Raw genomic sequence first — 17,279 nt, 5'->3', positions numbered from 1 at the left:
ACCGAACGGGCTCATCCAACTGAGTCAAAGCAACGTTGCTCGAACAAGCTCTCCTATAGCAGTTACAACATCTAGCGCAAAGTCTTCCGGTCTCCCACGGTATTGATAATAGATTCGGAAACTTTTGCTTTCCGTAGTCATCTTCAAAGAATCTGACTCCTTCTCAGCTTCAGCTAAACGGCAGAACGGAAGGGCGGACGGGTAGTGGGTGAGTGCAGAGCGGTGCAAATTGAGTAACCTCTAGCAAGCTCAATATTAAGTTTCATATTTCCACTTGAACTTCGCAAAAGAGCTCATGCTAGAAGAGACTTGAGAAAAAACAAAAGAAAAATGTGTGTAACGCACTAGCCAATGAACAATCTAATTTAGCTTAGGAGGTCTTCTCGAAAGCAGCACCGTTCGCATAAGAGGCAGTTCCCATACTGTACGAAAAAATGATGTGAACCATCGCCGTGAACAGATCGTTAAGGTAAACTTGTTTCATGCGGTTATATTGTTCCTCGCTAAAAACGTCATCTAACTAAGTTATAAAAATCCTAGAGAATATCTAGTAGCTTGTAAGTTGCTAACACCTCTAAAGTGAGAGAAGGGGATGCAAAGTATTCTGCCCTAAGTACTTTTGAGGACAGATATAGGTTTGGATCATTCAAATGTGCTTTTCCCCCTCGTAGAGTTCAACTAAATCGTTTTGATTCTTTATGGACGCTATTCGACGGGGTGGTCGTACTGTTTTACTTATGGAAATTCGAAGAGAGCCTGTAAGATTATTGTCTCATCTCAAAATAGCTTCTGGTTCACATGCATACCGTGTGTACGACAATACGTCTAGACCACTTTTGCCATTGATGGCGATATTACTCGAGCCGGACCTGACTTAAAAAAGCCGAACCTCGTTACAAAATACTAAGGGACCTTGTGCGTGTCCCCTAACAATTCTTCCCAGTACCTGACCTGAGCAATGCGACAAGACAACCTAGTCCATAAGAGACTGTACTGTATCTAATTTTAATTCTCCCCCTCTTTCCGAACGGCCACGATAGCGTATGTATCTGTATCCTTATGCGAGTGTCTGTGTGTTCGTAACGATGAATACGGATATAAAGATCCTTCCCTTTTTGTACTTATATTCTTCGTCGTCCTTTAAAGGCTCAGCGGATGTATCAGCCTTGGCCTTAGCTTACCATAGATTTATGCCTATCACTCTATTACCCACTCTCTATCTCATTGTCAAGTTATCTTTATGACTTGTTAGCTGAAAACTCTTTCTTTTTTTTACCTTCGCCATTACTCCTTTTATTCTATGAGGCAGCTAGCCTAGCTTTAGCCACTGAAAATCATACGAGCCCAACTTGTGTCCAGAGACGTCGGACGTCGGTGCTACAAATGACTTTGGCTCGCCGGCCCACTCTCCAAGGAAGCACAAGGTCCTCGCAGCAGAAACAGTTCACACAACCCCGTCCGCATCAAAGACTGGGGCATCCGCTCACTGTTCTACGTCTCGTTCCTTATCGTGTCTAAGCTGGAGTGAAATACTTTTATCATTATTTAATATTATCTCTGCGCTCGGACAGCTAAATTCATATCACATTGCTTTTCTAGACCCCTCTTTCCTCTTGAAATTTTACGAAAGGAGCAGGTTCGCGGTCGTAGTTTCTTAAATGACATCCTCTCGATTGCAGCATCGGGCAGAAGGGGCGACATGAAACTATGCAATACTCGTACGTGAACAGCTACCTTTTCGGATAGCGTTTCTCTTTTTTAGGGCTTCTACTAGGATCACGCTTATGGTTAGCAACACACCTCACGTAATCAAAGGCTTTACCATGCCTCATGGTATTATAAAAATATGCTGTAACCGTAGTCTGCTGCTGCTATTGTCACTTACGTTTCCGTCTTAAGCTGTCTTTATATAAAACAGGGTAACTTGTCGCTTTATCGTAAGCTACATTAGAATAAAACTGACTTTGCTAACGAAAGGAACGAAGTTACTGAATCTAAAGGTATTCGCTTTTTTCTTGCCGTTGAAACGCTCTGTTGGGTCGTAACTGACGTTGACTAAAACATAAGGGCAAATGGAGGATAACAGTAATGGCAGATGTTGTATGGGGTCGAAAATGCACCACGGGTCCTATACACCTAGCCACCATCCCGTGGCATTGGCAGTGCAGTGCTTCGGCAGGGCTGTTCATAGCGATTATCCTAATACGCAGGAAACATACAACTAGCGGACCATGGTAAGGACTTGTGGCCTGCCGGTTTCCCTCCGCATCACCTCGTCTACGTAAGTTTTGCTTGTCTATGGTCCTTCCGTTCCCATATTTTGGCACAATGTATATCTACGAAAAACAAACTGACATGGCACGAGCAATCCAGACAAGCAGGCGGGCGTCGTTCTTTCTTGTATACTTTGCACCGTCCACGGTCTTATGTTATTCCGATATGGGAAATAAGGACACGTTTTTTTTGTATAACTTCTGCCTTGTTTGCTCGACTCTTTCTTCCACTGTGCCTGCCTTTTCCTCCTCAACGGGAGGGAAAAAGCAGTAGTGGAGGCGAAAAAGGCCCCGGCATAGAACTGGGCTGAACCGCATCGTTCTGATTCGAGTCATCCTGGCGTTGTCACTGCTGTCTGCGTTTGGCCCCTTGCTGCTTTTGGCTAGGACATCCTAAAAACTCTCGTACGCACTCACTGTCGTTATTTCGTAATCATAAACCCAGTGCTCTTGCAAACAACCCACGTTTACTGGGGGTTTCGAGTGTGTGAGAACTGAAAAGAAAAGAGGGCGGAGGCGCACTAAACTGCTCATAGTCTGTGGGTAAGTTTACCAGTCGCTTACCCTTAACCTATGTATCTTGTATCCTTTGCCGTTAGACCGTTTACCCTACGTTTTCTTTTTTTTGTGGTTTCTTATACGGCTGTTACTACCCCGTACAACAAGACACAAACACAGAGGCTATGCACACGACTGCTCAAGTTGAAGTTGCTACACCTGTAGCTGCAGTTTTTACTGTACGTACAGCCCCCTTTCGGTATACGAGTCGCTCCTATCTGTCTTTCGCTTATATGCTTCGCGTCCGTGTCAGGCATGTTGCTAGTCAGTGCCCGCCTTGGTTTTCTCCTGACCGACATTGTGACCAAGGCCGACATCTCGGTTTCTACGGTACACCTTGACTTTGAATCACAATTCATTTTTTTCCTTTTTGTTCTATCGTCCTTCTGCATCATCTTATTCTATTCACTCGTCATCATCGCTAAAAACGGTTTCGTTTTTCTGCAGCCAACGAGAGATTACCACAGGCAAGGTCTTTTGATTCATATAAACAAGCACCGGGATCACTCACACACACGTACTCACGCTCAGGAACCCAACTAAGGGATCCGTCGACCGAACAATCTTTATCGCTTCTCGTTTTCATTACGGAGTCAATATTTTTGCCACCCGTCACTTACCAGCGCCGCTTCAGTACACCGCTAAGTCTTTCTGGGTATTCTCTTGATTAGTTGCCCGCTCTGCGATGGGTGGTTTGTGTCCCTCTCTCTGCGTTGCAAGGCCAGTAGCAACCGCGTTAGGCCGACGACAGTAGCACCGTCTAAAAGCATCACACACGTACACGAATTCCCGCGTGCTTCCTTTTTTTCGTGATCATCTGCTAGCATAGACTGAAAAGGAACTACGCAAGAGCACGAATTACTCTCACTGCTGTACTCACCCTGGGAGACCGCATTGATACGCGACACGAAGATCGCCCTGGGATACGGCTGGCTGCGGCGACACACCATCTTTCACTTGCACGTAAATCAAAGACGTGCTGCTCTAGCCTGCACTAGCCAAACTCATATCGTCATTTCCCGCCGCTTTCCATTGCCTCGAAAAGCCTGCCCATTCCCGTGTTGTTGGTCCTCCATGCGCTGGCTCCGCCACTCAGTATAACCATTAGGAGCCCGCTTTTTGCTCTCCCTACGATGATATATCATAGCGGGAGGAATGGTGCGTACATCCTACGAGGATTCCAACTCGGTCTTAGTCCAGGGTTTCACCAAACGGCGAGGCTGGAGAATGCCAGAAAAAAGGACGGAGCCAGCAAGGAGATGCGAATGAGCTGCTACTGCCGCCACTGTCTTGCAGACACAGAAGAGAACGAACGAACGGATGAACCAGTAATCGGCGAAAACCAACTTAGAAGGCTTAACGACAAAGTACATGACAACGACGAGAATGAGACCGTCGAACGGGTGGCCGCATCTGTACCATGTATGACCGGTCTTGCCTGCTGTTCTTCCCCAACAGACAGAGCTTTAGGAGGCTGAGGAACAAATAGTCTCTGCTTGAAAAAAGGACAACCAGAATGTGGGTGAATCACTGTCACTACGATAACGCAGCCACAGCCAACGTCTGCATCGAGACAATTGCAGACGATACCATCGCCGCCCCTACAGCCCATGAATAATTGGGGCACAACAGCAGCATGGAGACCAACACGAATGTCTATGGCGCAATTTGTGGCAGATATAACCGTCTCAGCCTCAATTGAGAGAAGGTCAGAGAAAACGATACGACGGAATTCCTCACAGATGGATAGCACAAAGCTAACTGGCAGGCTAAGGCCTACAGAACTTTAAGGCCATGTTGATATCAATGATACTTCTTTCCAGAAGGTCTAGATAATAGTAATAGCATCGCCATTACCGGGGCTCAGTGATTTCTATTGGAATCATTAGCTTGGCTGACAGCTAGATACGGATAGTCGTCTTTTACTATGATTAGAAGCGACCTTGGCTATGGAGTGTTATCAGAGGCATTGTAAGAAAAGTAGACATGACCTAAGCTAATTTTATAAATCTTCCGGTGAAACAAATCATGGGCAGATCTATAGACATAATAACATTCTTTTAGTAAAAATTGGGCTAAATAGATACACTTTACACGAACGATGTAGTTTTACTATAGTTCCAAGCCCAGTAGACGCTTCAACCGCTTGACACTCACGACCAATCTTCAACGGCAAAAACTTACCAACTGAAGGTACAGTGTACAAGCTCGCACTGACTGTTCAGCTTCTACAAGATAGTAGACGAAGGTAATAAACATACGTGTCTAAGATTCCGTCTAGTGCTAAAAATGAGTAGCTTCTACAGAAACAGTAATGATTAGCGGAGATCGGGCGTTAGTCCGCATGCGGTGAATTCACGCCTCGCATTGAGCTTAGCTATAAATTTCGGTTTGTACTGTACGATACAGCAAGTTACGATAGCAATTATACCCTATGCTATACAGCATGTAGGCATACGCTTGCAAGCAACCAGGTTAGTTTGCCGCGGGACAACCCGTTGCAGCCGAACGGCGCTACGAGCGACATTGAGCCGCATCTGAAAGCTTTGTTTACAGATTAAGGCGATTCATGCGCATGTAACAACAAACTTATTAATTCGATACATTACGGTAGCACTAATGGTCGCCAAAACTCGGTTCAAACGTTATTCACACATGATCGGATTTATTAAGATATACATCACAGAATGAACATGGAGGATCAGTCATCACAGATCACAATCATATCATCTATACTCCGATTACAAATTAGTTCCCATTGAATCAATATATCTTTACTATTACCATGACGGAATGTTTACATGTTGTGAGCATTCGCTGAGCTCGCGCGCTGGTCCTGCAAAATTCTGTTAACATATCGATTTGCAGGGCGGTCCAAGATAGCGATGGGCTGGCAATCTAAAACAATTGTAACCCCTTATTTTGTGTTTCGGCAACTAACCCTTTGTTCCGCAATTCCGTGATTTTCCTGATAAACCATAACATTTTGTTTATGTCAGTACTGTGCAAAAGTATTTGAATTTCAGTAAAGCTGACCGCTCGGAAAATTCGGTATCTCGGTTTGCAGTTTGGCTTCCCATCCCTATGCTTAGTTAACCAGTGAGCAACGCAGAGCAGGTTCCTACAACTAAATAGAGCCAATAATCGAAAACACAATAATTTCTATACAGAGAGCGAGAGAAACGACTCCATTTTGCCTTCTCAAAGGCATTATCTGTGCAGAACAACATTTACGCGCACCGTCAGCATCCTGGAATGGTGCTCGGGCAACGCTGGAAAAAGTTGTCAACCCAAATGGATACTGTTACGTTCAGCGTGTCAATGCTGACACGTAAACAATAATTTCCAATGAAAAATTCAAATCAGCGTAGGATCGAAGTTACTCAGACTGATGTCAACGGAACTAGCAATGTTTAAAAGGTAAACAGGCTAAAAAAATAATTATTGTTACTTGGGAGCAAATACTCAAGAGGGCACTAGTTATAAAGTACATTATTTATGATGCAGTAAGCAAGATAAATCTCATTGTAATTTATGACGTCACGAGTAGCGCGCGCGCGCACAAGCGCTCTTCTACGTGTGTCATCGCATTCGGCTCGTAACGTAGCACTGATAAGGTTGACGCCATGCCGTGAAAGAGCCGTCAATAGTCGGCCATGTTGGGCCATATAGTTCCTAGCAGTAGTAGTTGCAGTTAACTAAAGTTCGAAATTATTGCTACATCAATACAAACTGTTGCTAAATATAATTATTTCCTCTGCTATGCACCTGCCATATTGAATCGTTTGCTATCTAGTTGATAAGTGCCTCAAGTCTCAGAGGTAACTTTGACTAGCAGTATCATTTGTAACAGTTAGGCAAAATTTGGACAAGAGCGTTACATTGTGACATGTCATTGGCTTAAAATTCATGTCAAAGTTATTCCACGCAGACCCATTCATGCGTGCAGAAAGGAAAGGGCGGAACATTCCACCTATACAAGTTAGATACAGCTCAGACTTGCCCATTTTATATACAATCAAATAGTCAATTATTACGATATTAATCAGTGATTTGCTTCTTTGTAATCGTAAACATATATACGTTCAGTAACACTTATTTTTCTAAGGACACAACACTTACTTTTCTAAACTCTGCGCGATTGTACTGCGTATTTTTTTCAATCGGAATGAAACGCACGGCAGAGCATGCCCAGCCTCACATTCCTATAAATATGCTCTGTGAGAACGTGATGCTTTGAAGTTTCTAATCGATATATTTCGAGGTACAACCAACTTCACGTTTCCATATTTAGCAATTTTAGGGCGGCGTTTTTGTCTGGACTTCGTTATTTGTTAATGCTTCTGTTTAAGTACGCCGATAAAAAGCAATCTCATTATCTGACGCAACTGGTATCAGCTGTATTAATCTCTTCCCAGTGCCTTCCTACGGAGTTCTTGCGAGTACCCCAGTTAGGGCATACTGCGGTGTCTGAGAACCTATTGTGCTCTATGGCGGCTTACCGATATTCCCAGGCGGCACAATCCTCCTTGATTGATCTGTTCTAACAGATAATTTTCTCTATGTTTGTTTAATCATGAACGGTAAATGCAAGGTTTTTTAAGGACAGATCGTTTTCAGGTACCCGCAACGGGAGTAGTCGGCAATTAACAAAACATAAAAGCCTGAATTCCTGCTACAAATATCCAAAAAGTATTTTTTATGTTTTTTCCCCGGGCATTCTCAGTTCTTATCTTGTTAAATCCAAATCACCAATCCTTGCTAACGCTCAGCATAGCTATCGTGCGCCTGTCTCGGTAATATATATATATATATATATATATATATATATATATATATATACATCTTTCAAGAAAGAATTCTACACTTATATTGAGAAAAGCGAAAACTGTTCACGTCTCTGTAAACTAACTCTATTTCTTTGGGACTTCCTACGCTCCATACTAGGTCAAGAAACATCGATGTGCTAAATACGGTGGACCATTGGAGTATGAATCGAAAAGCATTGCAGCCTTTGTGTAGCTATTATAAAAGGTCTATTAGAAAATAAAAATAACCGCCAAAATGGCATTTTAGGGAAACGCTTATATTGACAACGAGATCGAACGATCAGCCGACGGGACGACAATGCAACTGCTAATCCCACAGTTGGGGCTGCTACTGCCAGGTACAGAGGCAATTTTCTACATTTAGCTAACACACTAGACGTCCCGTTGATGTTCATCGAACTTTCGGTGGCGGTGTCATCCGTGATCATTAGTTTTCCGTTTTTTTTTAACTCTGTGTCCTTTCTGGGCTCGACCTGCTTCATTGATTAAAGCAAACCGATGTCAGATAACTAATAAGTAATAATATACATTAAGCATGTATACTTGGGGAATGGACCATTTAGTCTGTAGTGTCTTGCCCATTTCATATGAGTAAGCACAAGGTGACTTGAAAATCTGAGGTAAATGCGAAAATGCCATAAATAAAAACTGTTTCATACTTCTACATGCTGTATGCCGCTCTCAACTACCCGCTATTCTTGACTAACGTATTCATCTACTTCTGAAATCATCGTCGTTTCTTCCCTTTCCTCTGAGCCGCCCCAGCTCTCGTAAACTGATTGAGTATTCGTCCTGTTTCCCTTGCTCTCCCTCTCATATAAACGCACTTCGCCGTTGCCTCTCTTTCTCTTATGAGTTCTTCTTCCTATTACTCTCGCACCTTCATATTTATCCACTATCACGTTTTCCTCATTGAGGCACAATTTCAGCGGCCTGCGGCAAGGGTGGCTGTAGCACCGCCGAAACGAGATCAGCGGTTGCCAGCCCATCCGCAGCCGCTGTCACTGGTGCCTTCAGCCACTCTTCTTCTTAGTTCCCCAAGCGTCCTTCACCTCTGTCAACACCTTACTTGCCTTTCTCTCCTTTTTAGAAGAAAGAAACACCGGACATAGGACATGTGACAGCCAGCTTTCGGTTGACCCTATTTCCTATTCGTTCGTTCTGGCAAGCGGTTCGATGTGAGAAGATCCAGTATGAGCTTCGAGAGCACGGAAAAGATGAGGCATGCATATAGGAAACGCAGGCATCGAAAAGATGATAGTATGGAGGAGTAAAGTAAGTGAATGCTGTGTATGCAGAGATGATGCACAGAACAGGAACAAGGATAAGAAGGGAAACAAAAAGGCAGTTCGCTAGTGTGTCCCGGTGCTGCAAAAGAATAGAATAGCTTCTTGGCAAAGTCAGAGTTGTGTTCGGGACGGACTGGCGGCTTGTAAGAGAGGCATTTTTCGAGGATGACTCATCATCTATTGGAACGCATAGCCAGGCGCGTTAATGGTTATAGTGAGTGTTCGTATCGGTCCGTCGTCAGTTCATCACCATTTGTCTTGTGGCAGTACCTCTCAAGCGTCCCAAATAAGATTTGCTATTACACGTCTTCGCGAACCCTATACCAGCGTTGTCAAAGCGTCGTAGAGTAACAGCTGTTGCAGCCCAGCCAGCGAATGACCATCTGTTTGTCGGTTCGTATAGAGCGTATGAATCTGGTCGCGTCGACAAAGGTAACGAAAATAAGCTTTGGGAAGGATGGGTTGTAGCTGAAAAGAATCTCTGCCTAAAGTGCAAACTATGTCGGTCGCCATCTACATTGACCTACGCCGCAGGCGCTGTCCTCTCCACCCGATGTTCTCTGAGAGCTCTTTTGTATCGCGTGACGCTTGATGTTCAAACAATAGCTTAGCTTAACTTTGACGTGTTCAATCCCGTATGTGCGCATATAGATACATATATATATAGATATATATATATGAATATGCGGTTTAAAGACAAAGACTACACAGGTACGCGGCGGAGAGAAGTTATTCTGTAAAAAGAGAAAGGGAGGCACTGTCATAATCGACTTTATAAAAAAGAGCCATTAAACTTTGGCCGGCCATAGACAAGCGAATTCTAGGGACTGAGAGGTACTAATACCTCTTTCTAGGGTTTAATGATACAACTAGGTATGTGACCTCAATTATAGTCTTTTTAGTATAACGTAAAACGACCTAATAATGTCAAATCCATTACAGGCTCCCCTAATTATATCGAAAATGATAACTTTAAGTCACTGTGATTCAGCGTTAGTGTCGCTACGTTAATAACTTCGGTGCCCAAGTACAACTTTCATTATTGATTGCAAAGTCATGGAAAATTAGATATTAGTTCTTCTGTATGGTCGAAGGCGAAGATATGTCGTCGTATTGCCTCAGATTAAAATACTGCTTGTTCGCCCATTTTTATATGGCAGATTCAGTAATGTCGATCACTACAAGCAACAATAAACAGCAACAGCAAACATTTATGATTCAGTTTCATTAAGCCTATGGCCAAGTAGGCCGGTGTCTCAGAGTTGATGTTATCGACGCCGATCCATCTATTGTTGAACCTGTCGTTTGCTGGTGGCCATATAAATATTGATCTCGGCGAAAATATTTTTCGATTTAGGGCACTAATAACATTACGGTTGTGGTTTCACTGTTCGGCATGCCACTTCTTTGCCACCATTATGTCATCCCCGCTAGCGTTGTCGTTGATCAGGATCTACATGTATTCGTAGCAAATTCTCAATGGTGGTCTACCTTCGCTGTCGTTCCCTTTTTTCTTGTTACCTTTATATAATTCTCGAAACTTGTTTGCCATGCGGCGCCTAATTGCAAAATATATCGTTCGCTCATGTCGCTGCTCCTGTGATTTAATGTACACATCTTCGCGTAAATCTTGGTACCTCAAAGCCAGTAGTCGCCGTCACAGCAGCTGGAATCAGCCAGCCACCGCTGATCTCGTCACCTAACTGGCGGCCGCTTGCGTTGCAGACTACCGGACTAAAACTCAATGGGCGACGCGAACGGCAGCGTGGATAAGTTCGGATCATTATTTCTCCCCTCACCCTCATTGGTCCTACTCAGTCCCAGGAAAAGAGTTTCTACACACATCTAGTCAGCACGATGGCGTTCTCTGTCAGCCTTCGTTTGTTCCTTATCATAATCATTGTCATTTACTTCTCTTTCCTGCCGCATGCTCCTAATTGAGAACCCCTCACAAATCATTGCCCGAGCCCACGTAATTCTTTAGACATCAATAGAACTGTTATTTTTCTTTGTCCTTTAGCTGCTGGTATTGAAACAATTCTCAAAAAAGAAATTAACTTGATTTTCAGATCAATTCGTTTCCTCTCAACGCTGCACTGGTACGACCCATTCTGTTCCATTGCTTGCCAACTGACCCCCTTATACCATTTAATATTTTTAAGTGATAACAAACTATAGCTTGTTAAAAAAGGAAGGGGCCGACAATGCACGATCCGCAGTTGAATATATACATACGAGGCTGTGGAAGCGCGTGAAACAAGTTCCCGTGTCCTCGCCCCTGCGGTCTGGAAAAGGTACGACTCGTGTTTATATATGTATACGCTTTTACAACTGTTTAGATAGAGACCCGCTGCGACTATGGTGCAGCTTCAGGCTGACGCTAATTGTCACTTACCACTTGGCAACATTTTATTTTGAACTATACGAGCTCAAGGAAGCAAATTAGGAAGTAAATTATTCTCCTGAGTGATCGAAACAGCGCCATAAATTGCCCAAGATGCTGAATGGTACCTGGCAAAAAAACATCACCTTCGCTGTCAGCCACTACAAGCGCACGATGCTGGAGTGATTTAAAATTCCGTGAATACTAACAGTAATTCGGTGTTAGCGGCCATCTTGCATGCGGAAGCCCGGAATCTGTTTCCTGCGGACCTGTTTTCGTCAGTATAGACACGTTCCTTATAACTTGTTGTAACGTAGAAAAAAAATCATCTTTCACGGTTCTTTTAGATTGCAGCAAGCATGGTCACAATAGATGTGTTTGACGTCGATGCCTGGCACTTACTCACGTACGCGCTCCAATGGTACCTCCAGGAATTATAAACAGATATAGTAGGACCAATCCTCAGATTGATACAAAGCGATTACCAGCTGATGTTGCTATCAGACCAGGAGCTTTTCATTTATCCCAGTCTCAATATGCTGATATCTGCTTAATCACTCACTTGTAGTGATATAAATATGCTCAACATTAGAGTAGAACCTAGAAAAAATAACGAAACGTCGTTCAAGTTACTACGACTCGCAACTGTACTATGCTACACATACATTTAGTGTCCTATTTTTTGCAACTATAGCAAATGAGGTTCAAATTCAACCGCTTACTATAATTTATCGCATGTTCAGTCAACAAAAAAGGATACTGCAAAACCAGTAATATATGTTAATATTTCCGACCTATTTTTGGCCCTTAAGAACGAGGTGAGAATTTAAATTAACTCGCCGTCGTCTGCTAGGGTACGTGAATCTATCGAACTGCATATAAACGGCAATTGTTGTACTAACAGCATCTGCCAATAGCGGATCTGCGCCACAGTGGACTTATATACAATAATGATCGGCTGGTGGCTATCGTACTTGATAATGTTGATGCTAAAAGTGTCAACGTTACTATTTTATACTAATAATTTATTTATTTTATAATAATAATTTATTTATTTATATGTTTATGCGCAATCGATTTTCAACGCTGATTAAGGACAAAATAAGGAAATTCACATAAACAAAGTGTTTTTAGTTAGTGTCGTTGTTGCTTACGGACGATTGACGAATTACTCGTACATTGAATCGTCTCGAACCGTATTGTCGTTGCCAAAACGATAGGCTTCTATAAGCAGGTGACTATTTGCTTAAGCGTAGTAAGTAAAAAAATGTGCCTATATGCAAAGAAGAACCTTCGTTGCATCGGATTGTAAATAGGATGGTCCTCTGACTCTACTCTGCTCATACTTTACAGTAGTTAGAAATACAAAATAAAAAAGCCTTTATGTACATATCTAATACGATAGCCAGTTTTTTTTTTCTTTTTTTTTATCATTTTACGTACTGCTAGCTTGCTTAGCAGTGTACAAGAATATACAATTGCAATATGAGGACCTAGCATTTGCTGAGTTGAGATGAATTCGTTAGCATCAATCATCTTCAGGGCAGGCCTGTGTTAAGTCAGAACTAAGTAACCTGAGTGTTCCCACTATCGCTATGTGAAGATGTGCCCTTAGGCTTATTTACGAAAAGGAATCACAAACAGCAAAGCCTTAGTAGTGACATTCGCAGCGGATTGTTGCCTGAATAACTACCCTGAATTTTTTTGTATTTTATAATGCGCTCACGCATTTTGCTCGATGTACATTAGTTCAGATGTAATAGTGGAACAAACACTGCTATATTTTCCGTAATATAATAATTTCCGTAATAATAATCCGTGAAGTAATATATCCAATAAGAGAAAAGAACGACCACGTTTAATATTATTGCTATAATTTAATATAATATTATATTAATATTTATAAGGAGTGTCGAACGTTCGAGTGAGGACGTTATTTTATGCCATTCTAAATTCGAATATGTGTGTGCAGTTATAGATTATCGGGTGTTCGATCGAGCAGAAGTGCGCAAAGAAACGCAAGGACGAAAGGGGTAATCGATTAGGGAAAAAGGAGATAAGTCTAAGAAGAGAAAGGACAACACAAATTGATTGAGTTAGCCAAACGGAGCGTGACACAGAGAGCAGTTGGAATCAACAGTCAAACCATCTAAATTGCTTTGATCCTCTCCTGTAAAATTATGCATAGATGGGCCTGAGTTGGTCGTATAGGTATCGCGTTTCAGCATACAATGTATAGAAAAACATTAATTATGAGAAAGTTGCAACGTCTTTGTGTCGCCTTCTATATCGTTTATGCAGAGCACTCAAATAACAACTGTATGAAAAACCGGTAGCAATACTAACGGATGTATCCTTCAGGGAAATTCGCTTCTCAGTGTGTACATACAGAGAAAGCACGGGACAAAGGTTTTACCTTTTTAAAGAAGATGCCCTAATCATCCATTAATAATCCATAATCAAATTAATGTTGCTTAGTCAATAACTTTCGAAAACTTCCACTTTCAATAATATACTGCTAATAGTACTACCGATGCTATATAGTCGAGATCAGGTGAGCTGATTTCTACTGGTCCTGATATTGATGAAGCCTGTAGTGCAATGGGAAAAAAGTGTCGAAATAGCGTGGACGGGTTCGGGAGGTACATAACTGAGATGAAAGAAAACAAAAAAATCTTTCTATGATCTTCGCTAGACAGTGTTTTTTTGTTAGATTAAACTTCTTTTGCCGTTACAATGAAGTGCGACTGAAGGAGGCGCCGGGGGCTTGCACTAGCCACATTCGGCTTTCTGCGTAAATGTTGAGAAATCATATGGGTATTAATGGTCCTAGTAATGACCAAACCACAGGGCGGCTTGCCATTTCGTTCTTTAGGATCCTCCTTTATTTTCAAGTTCCTCAACGTTATATTTGTGTATATATGTTGAGATATATGAATGCCACACCACGTGAAGACCGACACTGTTCAATTGATGATTAATTATCTTAACTATAATACGGATATATTTTTTAGAACCTAAACTGGCTAGTTACGATCATCCACATATTCAACATTAAATATCTATCTCTTATCCTAGGTTATGGAATCCTAGTTAGATCCTCTAATGATTTTCTTCGTTTCATTTTATTATAGATTAGCGACGCGGGCCAAATCTGAAATGCCATAGCTAATATTTGGGTGAGGTACCCAAGTTACATTGATACTCTATAGATGATAATAATATTTGCATTATTTATGTAAATCCCGGATCATTGGTGTAAAGCAGCCGCTTAAAACTTTTGGCTATGTACTGAGCTCGGCAATTTTACGATGCACTAACCAGAAGAACCGCTTCTGACCTTTAGCAAAATCCATATATAACATCAACATTTTTATGAACAGGGTGTGGCCTCAGGTTTCCACCTAATACATAGATTGCTGAGACTTGTTTTGGATTGTCTTTACTATGCAATACAACACAACTGCAATACTGATAAGTACATGCGCAAACTACTAAATAAACAGCCAGCGTACGGTGCCGTGACCTACCTAACTTATACTTTAAAGTGAAGTTAAGGATATCCACGTGTTCGTTCTCTTAAAGTTGGTCTTGCAAGAAATGAACGAAATAAGTAAATCGTCGAATCGTTCCGTTCTAATGCGGACACATTTATTCTAGTCTATATGGCAATGCCCTTTGACCTAATATTTCTGCCCTATCTGCAACGAGAACAAATAAGAGAAGGCTCTCATGTCACGTAATGGTCGCTGGTCAAACCCAAATTTTATAATATGTTGGCCGATGAGCATTTGTTAATGAGCTTTTATCCGACATAAACATTTCGCCAAAGCCAAATATACGTAAAGGCCATTTTGGTAGGATAATCACTTTTGCATTATCCTATAGATTAGATAAAGAGTTTATCTCGTTCGTGAGAAGCTAATGAGATAACAGGTCGGGATATTTATACATTACTATATGTCAAGTTTGTTTCCATTTAGGTATACTTAGACGTATGACATATTATATCTACCATCGATTTTGTCGTTGCTATTCTTTTATACGAATATATATATATATATAATATACTTATATTTATTTATGGTATATACAATAGTTGCAATGAGATTACTCTACACATATGTTCACATAATTAGCCTATAAAGTAACAGCGATACGGTATGATACACTACCCGCAATGTTAACGCGCACGTACATGCCGATACAAACACATGCCGAACTCGTGTCCGGCTGTGTGAATGCTGCTATTTGAACTAAATTTTGTTTTTAGGGCTGGAAAGCACTCATTAAATACGTGCTACTGGACCTATTATCGCAGGACCAGCTGCGCTCTGTCAGCTTCCGTTAGAGCAAGAGTTTTGCAAAGGGAAATTAAAGGGATAATCGAAATTATAATGTAGGTGCAAAATCTACGGCCGGTGAACATGGAAAGACGCCTATCAAAAGTTTTGTGTACGTATAGAAATGTGTTGGCGCAAATGAGCGTTGCTATACATTAGAAGATCAATTTTTAAGAAATGCTAGCGGATCCTCATCTCTAAGACCACAGCTGAACAAAACGGAGGACAAACGCTACATTTTCGATTTAGATTATATCACTGAGCTAGCTAGCAAGCAACGAAATCGTCGGACACTGGTGTTCTTACCAAAGCCATTCTCCACGATTACCCCAACGATGCTACAATTAATTAGTATACGTTATAGGCGTCTTGCATGAGAAGGCACAAGACACAACAAGATCAGCATTTACAGATGTAGCCACACAACGTGAGATAAAATCCTTATTACGTTCACTATTAACTTACACTCAGTAGCTATTGCTTCTAACATTAGCTCTTCATACATTATACCCCTGTAACGGCCGCACTTCGCCTTGTCTATATGCACTCACAGGCTTCTTCAGTGAGTGTCAATTGTTTTTTGTTCTCTATGCACTCACGCCTGCTCACACCAGTACCATACTTGCCCTTGCCTTCTCTGTCTCGCAAACGATCGGCAAAATTAGTTCCAGTTTGGCTGATATCGATGACCACCTGTTAGGTGGTCTTTATCTTTTCCCGACAGTTACATATGTCAGAATTGCCCGGTGACGTTCATTAATAAATACGTGTACGGCTGCCATCAGCAGCGCTACTGGCTAACGGCCCTTCTCTAAGCCGCTACAGGGAGCTGTTCGTCTGTCTCCTTGCCGAGATCGGCAACGTCGTAGATGCCTACGCTGGCTAACAACGAAACACACAGCGTCAGATCGGGACTCAGCCACGACTAAAGGGCAGCGAAGACAAAGGTCAGCGGTCGGTACCGATCGTGTCGCTTACATAGTTCATCATCTCTCACAACGAGCCAGGCGCCCTCTCCCAGCAGTTCGAAGCGGAGGAATCCCGGGGCTCAGCGGGACTGAGGGGCCGACCCAGAACTACCGCGGTAGCAACTGACACAGCAGCAACAACAACTACCCCTCGAGCTTAATAATAACGCACGTGATATTTAATATATGGCGAATAGGGCAACGGAGGTGGAGTCGTTCAGGGTGCTAGTACCTCGCCGAATACTCTCATACGATAAACAAAGCTCTTTTAGCTAGGCTGAAGAAGCAGTCAGTAGTGAAAACGAATGGGACATTGAAAGTTCATTAGGGGAGCTAAGTTTGGATCCCCATGACTTTTGCTGAAAATCTAAATTACGCCAACCCGGTTGCACCGTCCTAGCTAGTTGGAAGAAAGAATATGTCACAATATGAGTTCTGGTGTGCCTTAAATGATTTCGAGTCACGTGCTTGGGACGGACGTACTTACTGAATGTATAGTACTAGGGTAAAAACATTTCATTCACTTCGATTGCAAACTACGATAATAAAGAGTAACCCATCTGCTATTTAAACGTAAATCTATTTTTATTGCGTGCTTTTTGCAACCTTCATGAACGTTTTTTACCCCGTTCTATG

The 17,279-nt window shown here is 42.1% G+C and overlaps 1 protein-coding gene and 1 long non-coding RNA gene across 11 annotated transcripts in view; one reads left to right on the top strand and one right to left on the bottom strand.

Annotated features, from left to right (window-relative positions):
- Positions 1–17,279, bottom strand: part of LOC111250646 (uncharacterized) — a 112,054-nt gene that overhangs the window by 63,294 nt on the left and 31,481 nt on the right. The window lies entirely within an intron of this gene.
- Positions 9,222–17,209, top strand: LOC147755254 (uncharacterized). Its single transcript, XR_015328866.1, has 3 exons — positions 9,222–9,342; positions 11,019–11,243; positions 13,305–17,209. It is a non-coding gene; the product is annotated as an uncharacterized LOC147755254 (long non-coding RNA).

This window comes from Varroa destructor, unplaced genomic scaffold, assembly GCF_002443255.2.
Source record: "Varroa destructor unplaced genomic scaffold, Vdes_3.0 BEIS01000005.1, whole genome shotgun sequence".
Classification (NCBI taxonomy): Eukaryota; Metazoa; Arthropoda; class Arachnida; order Mesostigmata; family Varroidae; genus Varroa; species Varroa destructor.
This window is presented reverse-complemented; position numbering and strand designations above follow the sequence as displayed.